This window comes from Macaca mulatta, chromosome 1, assembly GCF_049350105.2.
Source record: "Macaca mulatta isolate MMU2019108-1 chromosome 1, T2T-MMU8v2.0, whole genome shotgun sequence".
Lineage (NCBI taxonomy): Eukaryota > Metazoa > Chordata > Mammalia > Primates > Cercopithecidae > Macaca > Macaca mulatta.
The window spans coordinates 174,969,423-174,988,299 of NC_133406.1; the positions used below are offsets into that span (position 1 = coordinate 174,969,423).

The 18,877-nt window shown below is 38.1% G+C and overlaps 1 long non-coding RNA gene across 1 annotated transcript in view; it reads left to right on the top strand.

Moving 5' to 3' along the window:
• Positions 1 to 331: 331 nt before the first annotated feature.
• The window catches only part of LOC144332933 (uncharacterized), a 32,432-nt gene continuing 13,886 nt past the window's right edge, over positions 332 to 18,877 (top strand). Inside the window, exon 1 of the long non-coding RNA XR_013401162.1 lies at positions 332 to 421. This is a non-coding gene — a long non-coding RNA (uncharacterized LOC144332933). The remainder of the gene's footprint in view (positions 422 to 18,877) is intronic.

Consider the following 18,877-nt stretch of genomic DNA (forward strand, 5'->3'; position numbering starts at 1 on the left):
AAAAGAAAATGAATTCTGCTAACAACTATGTAAGCATGGAAAACAACTCAAGCCTCAGATGAGACCGCCCAGTCTAGTTAACAGCTTGAGTTCAACTTTGTGAGACCCTGAGTGGAGGACACAGCTAAGCCATGGCCAGACTCCTGACCCATGGAAACTCTGAGGTCATAAAATATGTGTTGTTTCAAGCCATTAAATTTATGGTGATTGGTTACACAGCAACATAAAACTAACATAGAGACCCTTAGCTCATACTATACCAAGAAAAGAAAACTAGCTCCAGATGGATTGTAAAAGTTAATAAAAGAATATATTTACGAAAAAAAAGGCGGAGCAAGATGGCCGAATAGGAGCAGCTCCAGTCTCCAACTCCCAGCGCGAGCGACACAGAAAACCGGTGATTTCTGCATTTTCAACTGAGGTACTGGGTTCATCTCACTGGGGAGTGCCGGACGATCGGAGCTGGTCAGCTGCTGCAGCCCGACCAGCGAGAGCTGAAGCAGGGCGAGGCATTGCCTCACCTGGGAAGCGCAAGGGGGAAGGGAGTCCCTTTTCCTAGCCAGGGGAACTGAGAAACACAACACCTGGAAAATCGGGTAACTCCCACCCCAATACTGCGCTTTAGGAAACAGGCACACCAGGAGATCATATCCCACACCTGGCCGGGAGGGTCCCACACCCACGGAGCCTCCCTCATTGCTAGCGCAGCAGTCTGTGATCTACCGGCAAGGCAGCAGCGAGGCTGGGGGAGGGGCGCCCGCCATTGCTGAGGCTTAAGTAGGTAAACAAAGCTGCTGGGAAGCTCGAACTGGGTGGAGCTCACAGCAGCTCAAGGAAACCTGCCTGTCTCTGTAGACTCCACCTCTGGGGACAGGGCACAGTAAACTAAGACACACAGACACCTCTGCACAGACGCAAACGACTCTGTCTGACAGCTTTGAAGAGAGCAGTGGATCTCCCAACACGGAGGTTGAGATCTGAGAAGGGACAGACTCCCTGCTCAAGCGGGTCCCTGACCCCTGAGTAGCCTAACTGGGAGACATCCCCCACTAGGGGCAGTCTGACACCCCACACCTCACAGGGAGGAGTACACCCCTGAGAGGAAGCTTCCAAAGCAAGAATCAGACAGGTACACTCGCTGTTCAGAAATATTCTATCTTCTGCAGCCTCTGCTGCTGATACCCAGGCAAACAGGGTCTGGAGTGGACCTCAAGCAATCTCCAACAGACCTACAGCTGAGGGTCCTGACTGTTAGAAGGAAAACTATCAAACAGGAAGGACACCTACACCAAAACCCCATCAGTACATCACCATCATCAAAGACCAGAGGCAGATAAAACCACAAAGATGGGGAAAAAGCAGGGCAGAAAAGCTGGAAATTCAAAAAATAAGAGCGCATCTCCCCCGGCAAAGGAGCGCAGCTCATCGCCAGCAACGGATCAAAGCTGGACGGAGAATGACTTTGACGAGATGAGAGAAGAAGGCTTCAGTCCATCCAATTTCTCAGAGCTAAAGGAGGAATTACGTACCCAGCGCAAAGAAACTAAAAATCTTGAAAAAAAAGTGGAAGAATTGATGGCTAGAGTAATTAATGCAGAGAAGGTCCTAAACGAAATGAAAGAGATGAAAACCATGACACGAGAAATACGTGACAAATGCACAAGCTTCAGTAACCGACTCGATCAACTGGAAGAAAGAGTATCAGCGATTGAGGATCAAATGAATGAAATGAAGCGAGAAGAGAAACCAAAAGAAAAAAGAAGAAAAAGAAATGAACAAAGCCTGCAAGAAGTATGGGATTATGTAAAAAGACCAAATCTACGTCTGATTGGGGTGCCTGAAAGTGAGGGGGAAAATGGAACCAAGTTGGAAAACACTCTTCAGGATATCATCCAGGAGAACTTCCCCAACCTAGTAGGGCAGGCCAACATTCAAATCCAGGAAATACAGAGAACACCACAAAGATACTCCTCGAGAAGAGCAACTCCAAGACACATAATTGCCAGATTCACCAAAGTTGAAATGAAGGAAAAAATCTTAAGGGCAGCCAGAGAGAAAGGTCAGGTTACCCACAAAGGGAAGCCCATCAGACTAACAGCAGATCTCTCAGCAGAAACTCTACAAGCCAGAAGAGAGTGGGGGCCAATATTCAACATTCTTAAAGAAAAGAATTTTCAACCCAGAATTTCATATCCAGCCAAACTAAGTTTCATAAGTGAAGGAGAAATAAAATCCTTTACAGATAAGCAAATGCTTAGAGATTTTGTCACCACTAGGCCTGCCTTACAAGAGATCCTGAAGGAAGCACTAAACATGGAAAGGAACAACCGGTACCAGCCATTGCAAAAACATGCCAAAATGTAAAGACCATCGAGGCTAGGAAGAAACTGCATCAACTAACGAGCAAAATAACCAGTTAATATCATAATGGCAGGATCAAGTTCACACATAACAATATTAACCTTAAATGTAAATGGACTAAATGGTCCAATTAAAAGACACAGACTGGCAAACTGGATAAAGAGTCAAGACCCATCAGTCTGCTGTATTCAGGAGACCCATCTCACACGCAGAGACATACATAGGCTCAAAATAAAGGGATGGAGGAAGATTTACCAAGCAAATGGAGAACAAAAAAAAGCAGGGGTTGCAATACTAGTCTCTGATAAAACAGACTTTAAACCATCAAAGATCAAAAGAGACAAAGAAGGCCATTACATAATGGTAAAGGGATCAATTCAACAGGAAGAGCTAACTATCCTAAATATATATGCACCCAATACAGGAGCACCCAGATTCATAAAGCAAGTCCTTAGAGACTTACAAAGAGACTTAGAATCCCATACAATAATAATGGGAGACTTCAACACTCCACTGTCAACATTAGACAGATCAACGAGACAGAAAGTTAACAAGGATATCCAGGAATTGAACTCATCTCTGCAGCAAGCAGACCTAATAGACATCTATAGAACTCTCCACCCCAAATCAACAGAATATACATTCTTCTCAGCACCACATCATACTTACTCCAAAATTGACCACGTAATTGGAAGTAAAGCACTCCTCAGCAAATGTACAAGAACAGAAATTATAACAAACTGTCTCTCAGACCACAGTGCAATCAAACTGGAACTCAGGACTAAGAAACTCACTCAAAACCGCTCAACTACATGGAAACTGAACAACCTGCTCCTGAATGACTACTGGGTACATAACGAAATGAAGGCAGAAATAAAGATGTTCTTTGAAACCAATGAGAACAAAGATACAACATACCAGAATCTCTGGGACACATTTAAAGCAGTGTGTAGAGGGAAATTTATAGCACTAAATGCCCACAAGAGAAAGCAGGAAAGATGTAAAATTGACACTCTAACATCGCAATTAAAAGAACTAGAGAAGCAAGAGCAAACACATTCGAAAGCTAGCAGAAGGCAAGAAATAACTAAGATCAGAGCAGAACTGAAGGAGATAGAGACACAAAAAACCCTCCAAAAAATCAATGAATCCAGGAGTTGGTTTTTTGAAAAGATCAACAAAATTGACAGACCACTAGCCAGACTAATAAAGAAGAAAAGAGAGAAGAATCAAATCGACGCAATTAAAAATGATCAAGGGGATATCACCACCGACCCCACAGAAATACAAACTACCATCAGAGAATACTATAAACACCTCTACGCAAATAAACTGGAAAATCTAGAAGAAATGGATAATTTCCTGGACACTTACACTCTTCCAAGACTAAACCAGGAAGAAGTTGAATCCCTGAATAGACCGATAGCAGGCTCTGAAATTGAGGCAACAATTAATAGCCTACCAACCAAAAAAAGTCCAGGACCAGATGGATTCACAGCTGAATTCTACCAGAGGTACAAAGAGGAGTTGTTACCATTCCTTCTGAAACTATTCCAATCAATAGAAAAAGAGGGAATCCTCCCTAACTCATTTTATGAGGCCAACATCATCCTGATACCAAAGCCTGGCAGAGACACAACAAAAAAAGAGAATTTTAGACCAATATCCCTGATGAACATCGATGCAAAAATCCTCAATAAAATACTGGCAAACCGGATTCAGCAACACATCAAAAAGCTTATCCACCATGATCAAGTGGGCTTCATCCCTGGGATGCAAGGCTGGTTCAACATTCGCAAATCAATAAACATAATCCAGCATATAAACAGAACCAAAGACAAGAACCACATGATTATCTCAATTGATGCAGAAAAGGCTTTTGACAAAATTCAACAGCCCTTCATGCTAAAAACGCTCAATAAATTCGGTATTGATGGAACGTACCTCAAAATCATAAGAGCTATTTATGACAAACCCACAGCCAATATCATACTGAATGGGCAAAAACTGGAAAAATTCCCTTTGAAAACTGGCACAAGACAGGGATGCCCTCTCTCACCACTCCTATTCAACATAGTGTTGCAAGTTCTGGCTAGGGCAATCAGGCAAGAGAAAGAAATCAAGGGTATTCAGTTAGGAAAAGAAGAAGTCAAATTGTCCCTGTTTGCAGATGACATGATTGTATATTTAGAAAACCCCATTGTCTCAGCCCAAAATCTCCTTAAGCTGATAAGCAACTTCAGCAAAGTCTCAGGATACAAAATTAATGTGCAAAAATCACAAACATTCTTATACACCAGTAACAGACAAACAGAGAGCCAAATCAGGAATGAACTTCCATTCACAATTGCTTCAAAGAGAATAAAATACCTAGGAATCCAACTTACAAGGGATGTAAAGGACCTCTTCAAGGAGAACTACAAACCACTGCTCAGTGAAATCAAAGAGGACACAAACAAATGGAAGAACATACCATGCTCATGGATAGGAAGAATCAATATTGTGAAAATGGCCATACTGCCCAAGGTAATTTATAGATTCAATGCCATCCCCATCAAGCTACCAATGAGTTTCTTCACAGAATTGGAAAAAACTGCTTTAAAGTTCATATGGAACCAAAAAAGAGCCCGCATCTCCAAGACAATCCTAAGTCAAAAGAACAAAGCTGGAGGCATCACGCTACCTGACTTCAAACTATACTACAAGGCTACAGTAACCAAAACAGCATGGTACTGGTACCAAAACAGAGATATAGACCAATGGAACAGAACAGAGTCCTCAGAAATAATACCACACATCTACAGCCATTTGATCTTTGACAAACCTGAGAGAAACAAGAAATGGGGAAAGGATTCCCTATTTAATAAATGGTGCTGGGAAAATTGGCTAGCCATAAGTAGAAAGCTGAAACTGGATCCTTTCCTTACTCCTTATACGAAAATTAATTCAAGATGGATTAGAGACTTAAATGTTAGACCTAATACCATAAAAATCCTAGAGGAAAACCTAGGTAGTACCATTCAGGACATAGGCATGGGCAAAGACTTCATGTCTAAAACACCAAAAGAAACAGCAGCAAAAGCCAAAATTGACAAATGGGATCTCATTAAACTAAAGAGCTTCTGCACAGCAAAAGAAACTACCATCAGAGTGAACAGGCAACCTACAGAATGGGAGAAAATTTTTGCAATCTACTCATCTGACAAAGGGCTAATATCCAGAACCTACAAAGAACTCAAACAAATTTACAAGAAAAAAACAAACAACCCCATCAAAAAGTGGGCAAAGGACATGAACAGACATTTCTCAAAAGAAGACATTCATACAGCCAACAGACACATGAAAAAATGCTCATCATCACTGGCCATCAGAGAAATGCAAATCAAAACCACAATGAGATACCATCTCACACCAGTTAGAATGGCAATCATTAAAAAGTCAGGAAACAACAGGTGCTGGAGAGGATGTGGAGAAATAGGAACACTTTTACACTGTTGGTGGGATTGTAAACTAGTTCAACCATTATGGAAAACAGTATGGCGATTCCTCAAGGATCTAGAACTAGATGTACCATATGACCCAGCCATCCCATTACTGGGTATATACCCAAAGGATTATAAATTATGCTGCTATAAAGACACATGCACACGTATGTTTATTGCAGCACTATTCACAATAGCAAAGAGTTGGAATCAACCCAAATGTCCATCAGTGACAGATTGGATTAAGAAAATGTGGCACATATACACCATGGAATACTATGCAGCCATAAAAAAGGATGAGTTTGAGTCCTTTGTAGGGACTTGGATGCAGCTGGAATCCATCATTCTTAGCAAACTATCACAAGAACAGAAAACCAAACACCGCATGTTCTCACTCATAGGTGGGAACTGAACAATGAGATCACTCGGACTCAGGAAGGGGAACATCACACACCGGGGCCTATCATGGGGAGGGGGGAGGGGGGAGGGATTGCATTGGGAGTTATACCTGATGTAAATGACGAGTTGATGGGTGCAGCACAGCAACATGGCACAAGTATACATATGTAACAAACCTGCACGTTATGCACATGTACCCTAGAACTTAAAGTATAATAATAAAAAAAAAAAAAAAAAAAAGAATATATTTACAACCCTAGGATAGGTTAACATTTCTTAATAGGACAAAGTAAAGCTAACCATAGAAAAATAATAATAAATCATAATATATTGTAATTATGAATTTCTACTCATTGAAATATTTCATTAGGAAAGTTGAAAGGTAAGTCACAGAGTGGTAAAATGTGTTTTTAATTCATATACCTGACAAAAGATTCACATATAAAATGCCTGAAGAATTTTTACAAATAAATTGAAAAGAAAAGCAAGCAATAAAGTAGGAAAAAAAGAGTCAATCAGATAATCATGGCAACCAGATGGCAGACTAAGAAGTACCAGACCTCGTCCTCCTGCCTCACAAACAATGATTAAATAACTATCCAAAGATGAATAGGAGAAAAGAAAATCAGGAGGATGTAAGCAGCCTTAAGCACCCAGGACCACAATTGCTTTTGCCTCCACTGTGGACCTCTGCAGCCTTTGCTGTTGAAGATACCCACAGTCTTCACCAATGCAGAACACAACTGCTGGAGGCAATATACGGTCTATAAGAAACTCATTTTAGATTTAAGGACACACATGGGCTGAAAGTGAAGGGATGGAAAAGATATTCTATGCAAATAGTAACAAAAATAAAGAAGTGGTGACTACACACACACACACGTATATACACACACACGTATATACATATACACACATATATATACGTGTGTATATACACATATATACTCAGCAAGTTATGACTACAATACAAAAAATTGTTAATGAATAAACAACATAAAAAGAAGCAAACTCTGACTTCAAGAACACAAAGTGGGGGTGGAGGGGATAAAAATGTAGAGATTTTGTATACAATTCTTGTGTATATACACGTATTCTTCATATATACATGTATATATGTGTATATATATACATGTGTATATGTGTGTAATATATATGTTTTATATATACATATTACACTTTAAGTCAAAAGGTGTCACTAGAGACAAAGAAATTCATCACATAATGATGAAAGGATCAATTCATCAATTGTAAATACGTAATGCACCCAACATCAGACCATCTAACATTGACAGGTATGAAGGGAGAAGTAGATAAACAATACAATAATAGTAGGACACTTCAAAATAGCACATTTTCAATAATAGATATAGCATCCAGACATAAAAATCAGTAAAGAAACAGGTGACTTCAACAACACTATAGACCAAATGAACCTAATAGTCATATACAAGACTTTCTACCCAATAGCAGAAGAATACATATTATTCTCAAGCACACACAGAGCATTCTTCAAGACAGATCACATATTAGGTCACAAAATCAATCTTAACAAATTTAATGCCCATAAATTTAATGCCTTAACAAATGATCATATCAAGTACCTTTTCTAATCACAACAGAATAAAAGTAAATCAATAAGAATAAGAAAATGGGAAAATTCACAAGTGCATGGAAACAAAACAATACATGCTTGAACAACCATTGGGTCGAACAGGGAATCAAAAGGGAATTTTAAAAATATCATAAGACAGGCCAGACACAGTGGCACATGCCTGTGATCCCAGCATTGTGGGAGGCTGAGGTAGGAGGATCACTTGAGCCCAGGAGTTTGAGACCAGCCTGGGAAACACAGTGAGACCTCGTTTCTACAAAAATAATTTAAAAATCAGCTGAGCATAGTGGCATGCACCTGTGGTCCCAGCTACTCAAAAGGCTTAAGCAGAAGGATCACTTCAGCCTGGGAGGTCAGGATTGTAGTAAGCCATGATCATACCACTACACTCCAGCCTGAGTGACAAAGTGAGACTCTGTCTCAAAAAAAGAAAAAATTACATATATATACACACACACACATATAAAACAAATGAAACAAAACACAACATACCAAACTTAGGGGATGCAGCAAAAGCAGTACTAAGAAATAAGTTTATGGTAACACATGCTTTAATTTAAAAAGAAGGAAGAATTTAAATAAACAACCTAACTTTATACCTCAAGGAACTAGAAAAAGAAGAACAAACTATGCTCAAAGTTAGCAGAATAAAGGAAAAAATAAAGATTAGACCAGAAATAAATGAAATAGGGAATAGAAAAACAACAGAAATGATCAGTGAAAACAAGAGTTGGTTTTTTGAAAAGATAAACTTGACAAATCCCTGGCTAAACTAAGAAAAAAAGAGAGAAGACTCAAATAAATAAAATCAGACATGAAACATTACAATGGATGAGACATTACAATGGATGCCTCAGAAATAAGGATCTTAAGCAACTATTGTGAACAATTATATGCCAACAAATTGGACAACATAGAAATAAATTCCTAGAAACTATAGCTTATTAAGAATGAATCAAGAAGAGATGGAAATCCTGAACAGACCAAAACCAAGTAAGGAGATTGAATCAAAATGTAAAACCTCTCAACAAAGCAAAGCTAAAGACCTGTGAAGCTCAGCCTTCATGAGTGAATTCTAACTAATGTTCAAAGAAAAACTAATACTAATCATTCTTGAACTCTTCCCAAAAGCAGCAAAGAGAATACTTGCAAACTCATATCATGAGGCCAGAATTACCTTGATACCAAAATCAGACAGAGGCACCACAAGAAAACTGTAGACCAATATCCCTAATGAATATAGATGCAAAACTCCTCAATAAAATTCTAGCAAACCAAACTCAATAGCACATCAAAATGATCATACACCATATCAACTGGGATTTATTCCTAGTAACCTAAGCAAGAATGGTTCAATATATGCAAATCGATAAATGATATATGACCCTAAAAGATAAAAACCACATGATTATCTTAATAGATCAGGAAAAGCATTTAACAAAATTTGATATCCATAAAACTCTAAAACATCAGTATAGAAGAAACTTAACACAATACAAGACATAGGGGAAAAACTGAAAGATTTTCCCCAGAGATCCAGTACAAGATAAAGATGCCCTCTCTCACCGTTTCTATTCAAGATAGTACTAGAAGTCCTAGCTAGGGCAATTAGACAAGAAAAGAAATTAAAGGCATCCAAATCAGACAGAAAAAGATAAAAACATCTCTTCTTGCAGATGAAATGATCATATAAGTAGAAAACTCTAAAGACTCAAAAACAATTTGTCATAACTAATAAATTCAGTAAAGTTGCAGGATAACATAATCAATATATGACAATTGGTGTTGCTTGTATACAGTAACAATGAACTATCTGCAAAGGAAATTATGAAAAAATCCCATTTATAATAGCAACAAAATGAATAAAATACATAAGAATACCCTAATCAAAGGGGTAAAAGACTTGTACATTGAAGAATATAAAACGTTGATGAAGGAAATTAAAGACCACCCAGATAAATGGAAAGACATCCAATGTTTGTGTACTAAAATGTCTATACTAATCAAAGGATCTATGGATCCAATGCAATTCCTGTGAAAATATCAATGGCATTCTTTATAGAAATATAAAGAATGATAAAATTCATATGGAATCACAAAAGACACTGAAAAGCCAAATTAATTTTGAGAAAGAAGAACAAAGCTGGAGGCATCACATTTTTTTAATTTCAAAATATATTGCACATCTACAGTAACTGAAGCAGTGTGGTATTGGCATAAAAACAGACATATACATCAATAGAAAAGAATAAAGAGACTAAAACAAATACACACAGTTACAGTCAACTTATCTAGGACAAAAGTGCCAAGAACACAGATTGAAAAAGAATACTCTTTTCAATAAAAGGTATTGGGAAAACTGGATATCCACATGAAAAAAAAAGAAGAAAGAAATTGGACCCTATGTCACACCACGTACAATAAAATCATCTCAAAACAGGTTAAATACTTAAAGGTAAGACCTAAAACTATAAAAATACTAGAAGAAAACATAGAGAAAAGCTTCTTGCCATTGATATGGGCAATGGTTTTTTTGCATGTGATACCAAAATCACAGGCAATAAAAGCAAAAATAGATTAGTGGGATTATCTCAAATTAAAAAGCCTGTGCACCGCAAAGGTAACAATCCACAGAGTGAAAAGGCAGCCTACAGAATGGGAGAAAATGCTTGCAAATCATATATTCAATAAGGAGTTAATATTCAAAATATAGAGGGAACTCATATAATTAAATGGCAAGAAACAAATAAGGCAAAAACAAACCAAAAATGCAATTTAAAAATGAGCAAAAGACCTGAATAGACATTTCTCAAAAGAAAGCATACAAATGGCCAACAGGTATATGAAAAGATTCTCAGTGTCACTAATGATAAGGGAAATACAAATCAAAACCACAATATGATATCACCTCACATCTGTTAGTATGGCAATTATCAAAGGGACAAAGATAATTACTGTTGGCAAGGATGTGGAGAAAAGACAACTCTTGTATGTTGTTGGTGGGAATGTAAATTGGTACAGCCATTATGGAAAGCAGTAGGGAGGTTCTTCAAAAAGTTGAATATTTATCCAAAAGAACTGAAATCAGAATCTTGAAGAGATATCTACAATCCCATATTCATTGCAGCCTTATTTACAATAGTCACGATATGGAAACAACCTAAGTGTTTGTCAATGGACGAATGGATTAAAAAATGTGTTGCATATATACAATAGATTATTATTCAGCCTTAAAAAAGGAAACCCTGTGATATGGTTTGGTTGTGTCACCACCCAAATCTTACCTTGACTGTAGTAATCCCCATGTGTCAAGGGTAGTGCCAGGCAGAGAGAATTGAATCATGGGAGTAGTTTCCCCCATATTGTTCTCATGGTAATGAATAAGTCTCACAAGATCTGATAGTTCTGTAAAGGAGTTCTCCTGCACAAGCTCCCTTGCCTGCCACCATGTAAGATGTGCCTTTCCTTCTCCTTTGCCTTCTGCCATGATTGTGAGGCCTCCCTAGCCATGTGGAACTGTGAGTCCATTAAACCTCTTTCCTTTATAAATTACCTAGTCTTGGGTATGTCTTTATTAGCAGTGTGAGAACAGACTAATACATTTCGACAACATGGATGAACCTGGGGAACATTTTGTTAAGTGAAATAAGCCAGACACAGAAAGACAAAAATTGCATGATCTCACTTAAATGGGAAATCTCAAATAGTCAAATTCACAAAAGCAGAAAGCAGAATGGGGATTGCTAGGGACTGGAGTTGAAAGGGAAATCGGGTAATGTTAGACAAAGGTACAAAGTTTCAGTTATGCAAGATGAATAAGTTTTAGAAATCTAACGTATAGCTTGGTGATTATGGTTAATAATACTCTATTGTACACTTGAAATTTGCTAAGAGGGTACATTTAAGTGTTCTTACCCCCCCCCCCCAAAAAAGAGAGGAAAATGGTGTAATGACATGAGGTGATAGATATGTTAATTAGCTTGTTTGTGGTGGTCATTTCACAATGTATACATATGTCAAAACATCAAGTAATGGACCTTAAATATATAATTTGTATTTGTCAATTACACTTCAATAAAGTTGCTTTAAAAAAAAATACACTCCCTATACACCCTACCATTTCCATTCAACAATCCAGAGAAATTAAAATTATGTTCACATAAAAACCTACACACAAATGTTCATGGCAGTGTTATTTGTAGTAGCCAAAAACTTGTCACAACTACAATGTCCTATAGTAAGTGAATGGTTAAAGTAATATGCCATATCACAGAATAATACACAGAAAAAAAAGAAGTAAACCATTTAGAAAGACTTAATCAGTTACTTTTTAAAAATGGACATGTGAATGAACAAATCATATATAAAAAGAGGCTCAATTTCATTCCTCATGAGAGAAATGTCAAACAATGCTATATCATACCATTGCACACTCCCCCAAATGCCTGAAACAGACAACTCCCAGCATCTAGTGAGATATCACAGAAACCTGGACTAGAATGGTGATTAAGGGGATTGAAAATTGTGGATAGGTTTAGAAGATGCTCAGGAGATAAAAGTAATAGAAGTTGGGGATATAAGTAAGTGGAGTCTAATTCCCTGGCCAAGTGTAATACCTTTAATGCAAAGAGTTGAAAGGCCCTGCAGCCGAAAGCTGGGCATCGTGCCTTCTTGAGGATCTAAAAGAAGTCGAGTGCAGTTTTACTAGAAAGTATTTATCCATTACAGAGTCAAAAATTTTCCCTGACAGCCTTCCCATGGAATTACAGAGCTTGGAAACACAGGCTTTGGAGTTGTAGGCAAAATATGTACTAAAGGGAATTTCATAAAGATAGGTTATTGTACATAGATATATGTTTTGCTTTAAATATATATATATTTGTGTCCATCACATCTCAGTGTGTTGTCAATATAAACTATGTGAAATTGCTTGTAATAGTTCAACCATCACCCATATCAAGCTATTCACACTTCCTATCAGTTTTATCCACATGAAACTCCTTTCTTGGAAATTTAACTAACTATTGTGGCTGCAGCACATTCATTTCACATGGGTGTTACTTCAAAGCCTGTGAAGTATAGCTGCAGAAGAGACCCTGAAATTAAAATCAGCACATCAAAAAAAAAAAAAAAAAAAAACCCAGAGTGCTAAGTGGAAAAGAAAAGTACATCCAGGAGTGAAAAATGTCACTTAGGTCAGCACTTATTTTGTCCTTACTGTTGAGACTGGTAATCTTGGTTAAGAGGAATGTTGGTAAAGAAACATGATCTTAGAAATTTGGCATTGAAAGACACCTCAAATATTCAGTAAAGCGTACTTCTCAGTTGACAATTTAGGAAATTGGGGCCCACTGAGGGAAAAGATCAAAGAATGGCACAAAATGAGGTAGGTCCAAAAGCAGATTGCAAATCTAGAATTATTCTAGGAATCCTCAACACAGACCACCTTGTCACTATACCAAAATAAAGACTTTAGGAAAGTTTTACTGGGCATTTCAGCATAACAATGTCCGACAGGAGTCAATGCAACTATCCTTTTGTACAGAGTTCTTTTTTTGAGAAGAAATTGGAATATTCTTCCTGTATCAAATATCCTGAAATTTTCTGGAAGAATCTGCATTCAAACAGGCTGTCTAGAACCTCTTCTGTTTTTTGTTTTCATTATGTGTATTTTGTCTCAGAGTCGATAGCTGCTCAATTGTCTTCACTTCACTGCTGGATGCACGTTGTGCTGTCAGAAATTTCTAACTGTGAATTATTTTCATTTCTAAAAGACGAAAAAACATGAAATATTTTTCAGTTTTGCTGGGATCAGGATTTCTGTTTTTTTGTCTTTTTTTTTTTTCTTTTGAGACAAGGTCTCACTCTGTTGCCAAAGCTGGCATGATCTCAGCTTACTGCAGCCTTGACCTCCTGGGCCCAAGTTATCCTTCCACCTCATCCTCTCAGTAGCTGGGACTAGAAGTGCACACCACCACATCCAGCTAATTTTTGTATTTTTTTGTGGAGACGGGGTTTTTCATGTTGCTCAGGCTGATCTTGAACTCCTAGAGCTCAAGCAATCTGCCTACCTCAGTCTCCCAAAGTGCTACAATTACAGGGGTCAATCACTGCACCCAGCTGATTTTTGTTAATTTTTAAGACTGTGAGTTTCCCTCAAGAGAATTAGTCATTTCCCCCACCAGCTCCTCCCATTTCCATTTAGTAGGGCTGGTTTTCCAATACCAAAAGCAGAATAACCATCTGTCTTCCTTCTGGGAATCAATCACACTGCGTTGCTATCTTGTGATCACAGTCACCCCACTCTCAATTCAATTTTTTTTTTTTTTTGCTTATTCATTTTTGCTTTTTTAAAAAATTATACTTTAACTTCTGGGATACATGTGCAGAACGTGCAGGTTTGTTACATAGGTATATATGTGCCATGGTGGTTTGCTGCATCTACATTAGGTATTTCTCCTAAAGCTATCCCTCCCTTAGCCCCCTACTCCGTGACAGGCCCTGGTGTGTTATGTTCCCCTCCCTGTGTCCATATGTTCTCATTGTTCAACTCCCACTTATGAGTGAGAACATTCAGTGTTTGGTTTTCTATTCCTGTGTTAGTTTGCTGAGGATGATTGTTTCCAGCTTCATCCATGTCCCCACAAAGGACATGAACTCATCCTTTTTATGACTGTATAGTATTCCATAGTGTATATGTGCCACATTTTCTTTATCCATCTATCATTGATGGGCATTTGGGTTTGTTCCAAGTCTTTGCTATTGTGAACAGTGCTGCAATAAACATACGGGTGCATGTGTCTTTACAGCAGCATGATTTATAATCCTTTGGGTATATACCCAGTAATGGATTGCTGGGTCAAATGGTATTTCTGGTTCTGGATCCTTGAGGCATCGCCACAATGTCTTCCACAATGGTTGAACTAATTTACACTCCTACCAACCATGTAAAAGTGTTCCTATTTCTCCAACCCTCACCAGTATCTGTTGTTTCATGACTTTTTAATGATCACCATTCTAACTGGTGTGAGATGGTATCTCACTGTAGTTTTCATTTGCATTTCTCTAATGACCAGTGATAATGAGCTTTTTTTCATATGTTTGTTGGCTGCATAAATGTATTCTTTTGAGAAGTGCCTGTTCCTATCCTTTGCCCACTTTCTTGATGGGATTGTTTGATTTTTTCTTGTAAATTTGTTTAAATTCTTTGTAGATTCTGGATATTAGCCCTTCATCAGATGGACAGATTGTAAAATTTTCTTCCATTCTGTAGGTTGCCTGTTCACTCTGACAGTAGTTTCTTTTGCTGTGCAGAAGCTCTTTTGTTTAATTATATCCCATTTGTCAATTTTCCCTTTGGTGCCATTGCTTTTGGTATTTTAGTCGTGAAGCCTTTGCCCATGCCTATGTCCTGAATGGTATTGCCTAGGTTCTCTTCTAGGGTTTTTATGGTTTTAGGTCTTATGTTGAAATCTTTCATCCATCTTGAATTAATTTTTGTATAAGGTGTAAGAAAGGGGTCCAGTTTCAGTTTTCTGCATATGGCTAGCCAGTTTTCACACCATTTATTAAATAGGGAATACTTTCCCCATTGGTTGTTTTTGTCAGGTTTTGTCAAAGATCAGATGGTTGTAGATGTGCTATTTCTGAGGCCTCCTTTCTGTTCCATTGGTCTATGTGTCTGTTTTGGTACCAGTACCATGCTGTTTTGGTTACTGTAGCCTTGTAGTATAGTTTGAAGTCAGGTAGCATGATGCCTCCAGCTTTGTTCTTTTTACTTAGGATTGTCTTGGCTATATGGGCTCTTTTTTGGTTCCATATGAAGTTTAAAGTAGTTTTTTCTAATTCTGTGAAGAAAGTCAATGGTAGCTTGATGGGAATATCATTGAATCTATAAATTACTTTGGGTGGTATGGCCATTTTCACTGTACTGATTCTTCCCATCCATCAGCATGGAATGTTCTTCCATTTGTTTGTGTCCTGTCTTATTTCCTTGAGCAGTGATTTGTAGTTTTCTTGGAAGAGATCCTTCACGTCCTTTGTAAGATGTATTCCTGGTATTTTATTTTCTTTGTGGCAATTGTGAATGAGAGTTCACTCATGATTTGGATCTCTGTCTATTATTAGTGTATAGGAATGCTTGTGATTTTTGCACATTGATTTTGTATCCTGAGACTCTGCTGAAGTGGCTTATCAGCTTAAGGAGTTTTTGGGCTGAGATGATGGGGTTTTCTAAATATACAATCATGTCATCTGCAAATAGGGACAATTTGACTTCCTCTTTTCTTAATTGAATACCCTTAGTTTCTTTCTCTTGCCTAATTGCCCTGGCCAGAACTTCCAACACTATGTTGAATAGGAGTGGTGAGCAAGGGCATCCCTGTCTTGTGCCAGTTTTCAAAGGGAATGTTTCTAGTTTTTGCCCATTCAGTATTATATTGGCTGTGGGTTTGTCATAAATAGCTCTTATTATTTTGAGATACATTCCATCAATATCTAGTTTATTGAGCGTTTTTAGCATGAAGCACTGTTGAATTTTATCGAAGGCCTTTTCTGCGTCTATTGGGATAATCATGCTGTTTTTATCATTGGTTCTGTTTATGTAATGGCTTACATTTATTGATTTGCATTTGCTGAACCAGCCTTGCATCCCAGGGATGAAACTGACTTGATCATGGTGAATAAGATTTTGATGTGCTGCTGGATTTGGTTTGCCAGTATTGTACTGAGGATTTTCACATCAAAGTTCATCAGAGATATTGGCCTGAAATTTTATTTTTTTGTGTGTATCTCTGCCAGGTTTTGGTATCAGAATGATACTAGCCTCATAAAATGAGTTAGCGAGGATTCCCTCTTTTTCTATTGTTTGGAATAGTTTTAGAAGGAATGGTATGAGCTCCTCTTTGTACCTCTGGTAGAATTCTGCTGTGAATCTGTTTTGTCCTGGGTTTTTTTTGGTTGGTAGGCTATTAATTACTGCCTCCATTTCAGAACTTGTTATTGGTCTATTCAGGGATTTGACTTCTTCCTGTAGTCTCGGGAGGGCATATGTGTCCAGGAATTTATGCATTTCTTCTAGCTATTCTAGTGTATTTGTGTAGAGGCATTTATGGTATTCTCTGATGGTAGTTTGTATTTCTGTGGGATCAGTGGTGATATCACTTTTTTTTTGATGCAGAGTCTCATTCTATTGCCCAGGCTAGAGTGCAGTGGCACGATCTCAGCTCACTGCAAGCTCTGCCTCCCAGGTTCATGCCATTCTCCTGCCTCAGCCTCCCAAGTAGCTGGGACTACAGGTGCCCACCACCATGCCAGGCTAATTTTTTGGTATTTTTAGTAGAGACGGGATTTCACCATGTCAGCCAGGATGGTCTCAATCTCCTGACCTCGTGATCCACCCGCCTCAGCCTCCCAAAGTGCTGGGATTACAGGCGTGAGCCACCGCCCTGGCTACCTTTTTCATTTTTTATTGTGTCTATTTGATTATTCTCTCTTTTATTCTTTAGTTGTCTGGCTAGTGGTCTATTTTATAAATATTTTCAAAAAACCAACTCCTGGATTCATTGATTTTTTGGAAGGGTTTTTCGTGTCTCTATCTCCTTCAGTTCTGCTCTGATCTTAGTTATTTCTTGTCTTCTGCTAGCTTTTGAATTTGTTTGCTCTTGCTTCTCTAGTTTTTTCAATTGTGATGTTAGGGTGTTGATTTTAGTTCTTTCCTGCTTTTTCCTGTGAGCATTTAGTGCTATGAATTTTCCTCGAAGCACTGTTTTAGCTGTGCCACAGTGATTCTGGTACATAGTGTCTTTGTTCTCATTGATTTCAAAGAACTTATTTATTTCTGCCTTAATTTTGTTATTTATCCAGTAGTCACTCAATAGCAGGTTATTTGGTTTCCATGTACTTGTGCGGTTTTAAGTGAGTTTCTTAATCCTCAGTTCTAATTTGATTGCATTGGGGTCTAAGAGACTGTTTGTTATGATTTCCATTCTTTTGCATTTGCTGAGGAGTGTTTTACTTCCAATTATGTGGTCAATTTTAGAATAAGTGCTATGTGGTACTGAGAAGAATGTATATTCTGTTGATTTGGGGTGGAGTGTTCTGTAGATGTCTATTAGGTCTACTGGGTCCAGAGCTAAGTCCAAGTCCTGAATATCCTTGTTAATTTTCTGTCTCATTGATCTGTCTAATATTGCCAGTGGGGTGTTAAAGTCTCCCACTATTATTGTGTGGGAGTCTAAGTCTCTTTGTAGGTCTCTAAGAACTTGCCTTATGAATCTGCCTACTCCTGTATTAAGTGCATATATATTTAGCATAGTTAGCTCTTCTTGTTGCACATTGATCCCTTTACCATTGTGTAATGCCCTTCTTTGTCTCTTTTGATCTCTGTTGGTTTAAAGTCTGTTTTATCAAGGACTAGGATTGCTACCCCTGCTTGTTTTTGCTTTCCATTTGCTTTGTAAATATTCCTCCATCCCTTTATTTTTAGACTATGTGTGTCTCTGCATGTGAGATGGGTCTTCTGAATACAGCACACCGATGGCTCTTGACTCTTTATCCAATTTGCCAGTCTGGGTCTGTTAATTGGAGCATTTAGCATATTTACATTTAAGGTTAATATTGTTATGTGTGAATTTGATCCTATCTTTATGATGTTAGCTGATTATTTTGCCCGTTAGTTGATGCAGTTTCTTCATAGTGTCAATGGTCTTCACAATTTGGTATGCTTTTGCAGTGGCTGGGACTGGTTTTTCCTTTCTATGTTTAGTGTTTCCTTCAAGAGCTCTTATAAGGCAGGCTTAGTGGTGATAAAATCTCTCAGCATTTGCTTGTCTCTAAAGGATTTTATTTCTTCTTCATCTATGAAGCTTATTTTGGCTGGATATGAAATTCTGGATTGAAAGTCTTTTCTATAAGAATGTTGAATATTGGCCCCTGCTCTCTTCTGGCTTGTAGGGTTTCTGTAGACAGATCCGCAGTTAGTCTGATGGGCTTCCCTTGTGTGGGTAGCCTGACCTTTCTC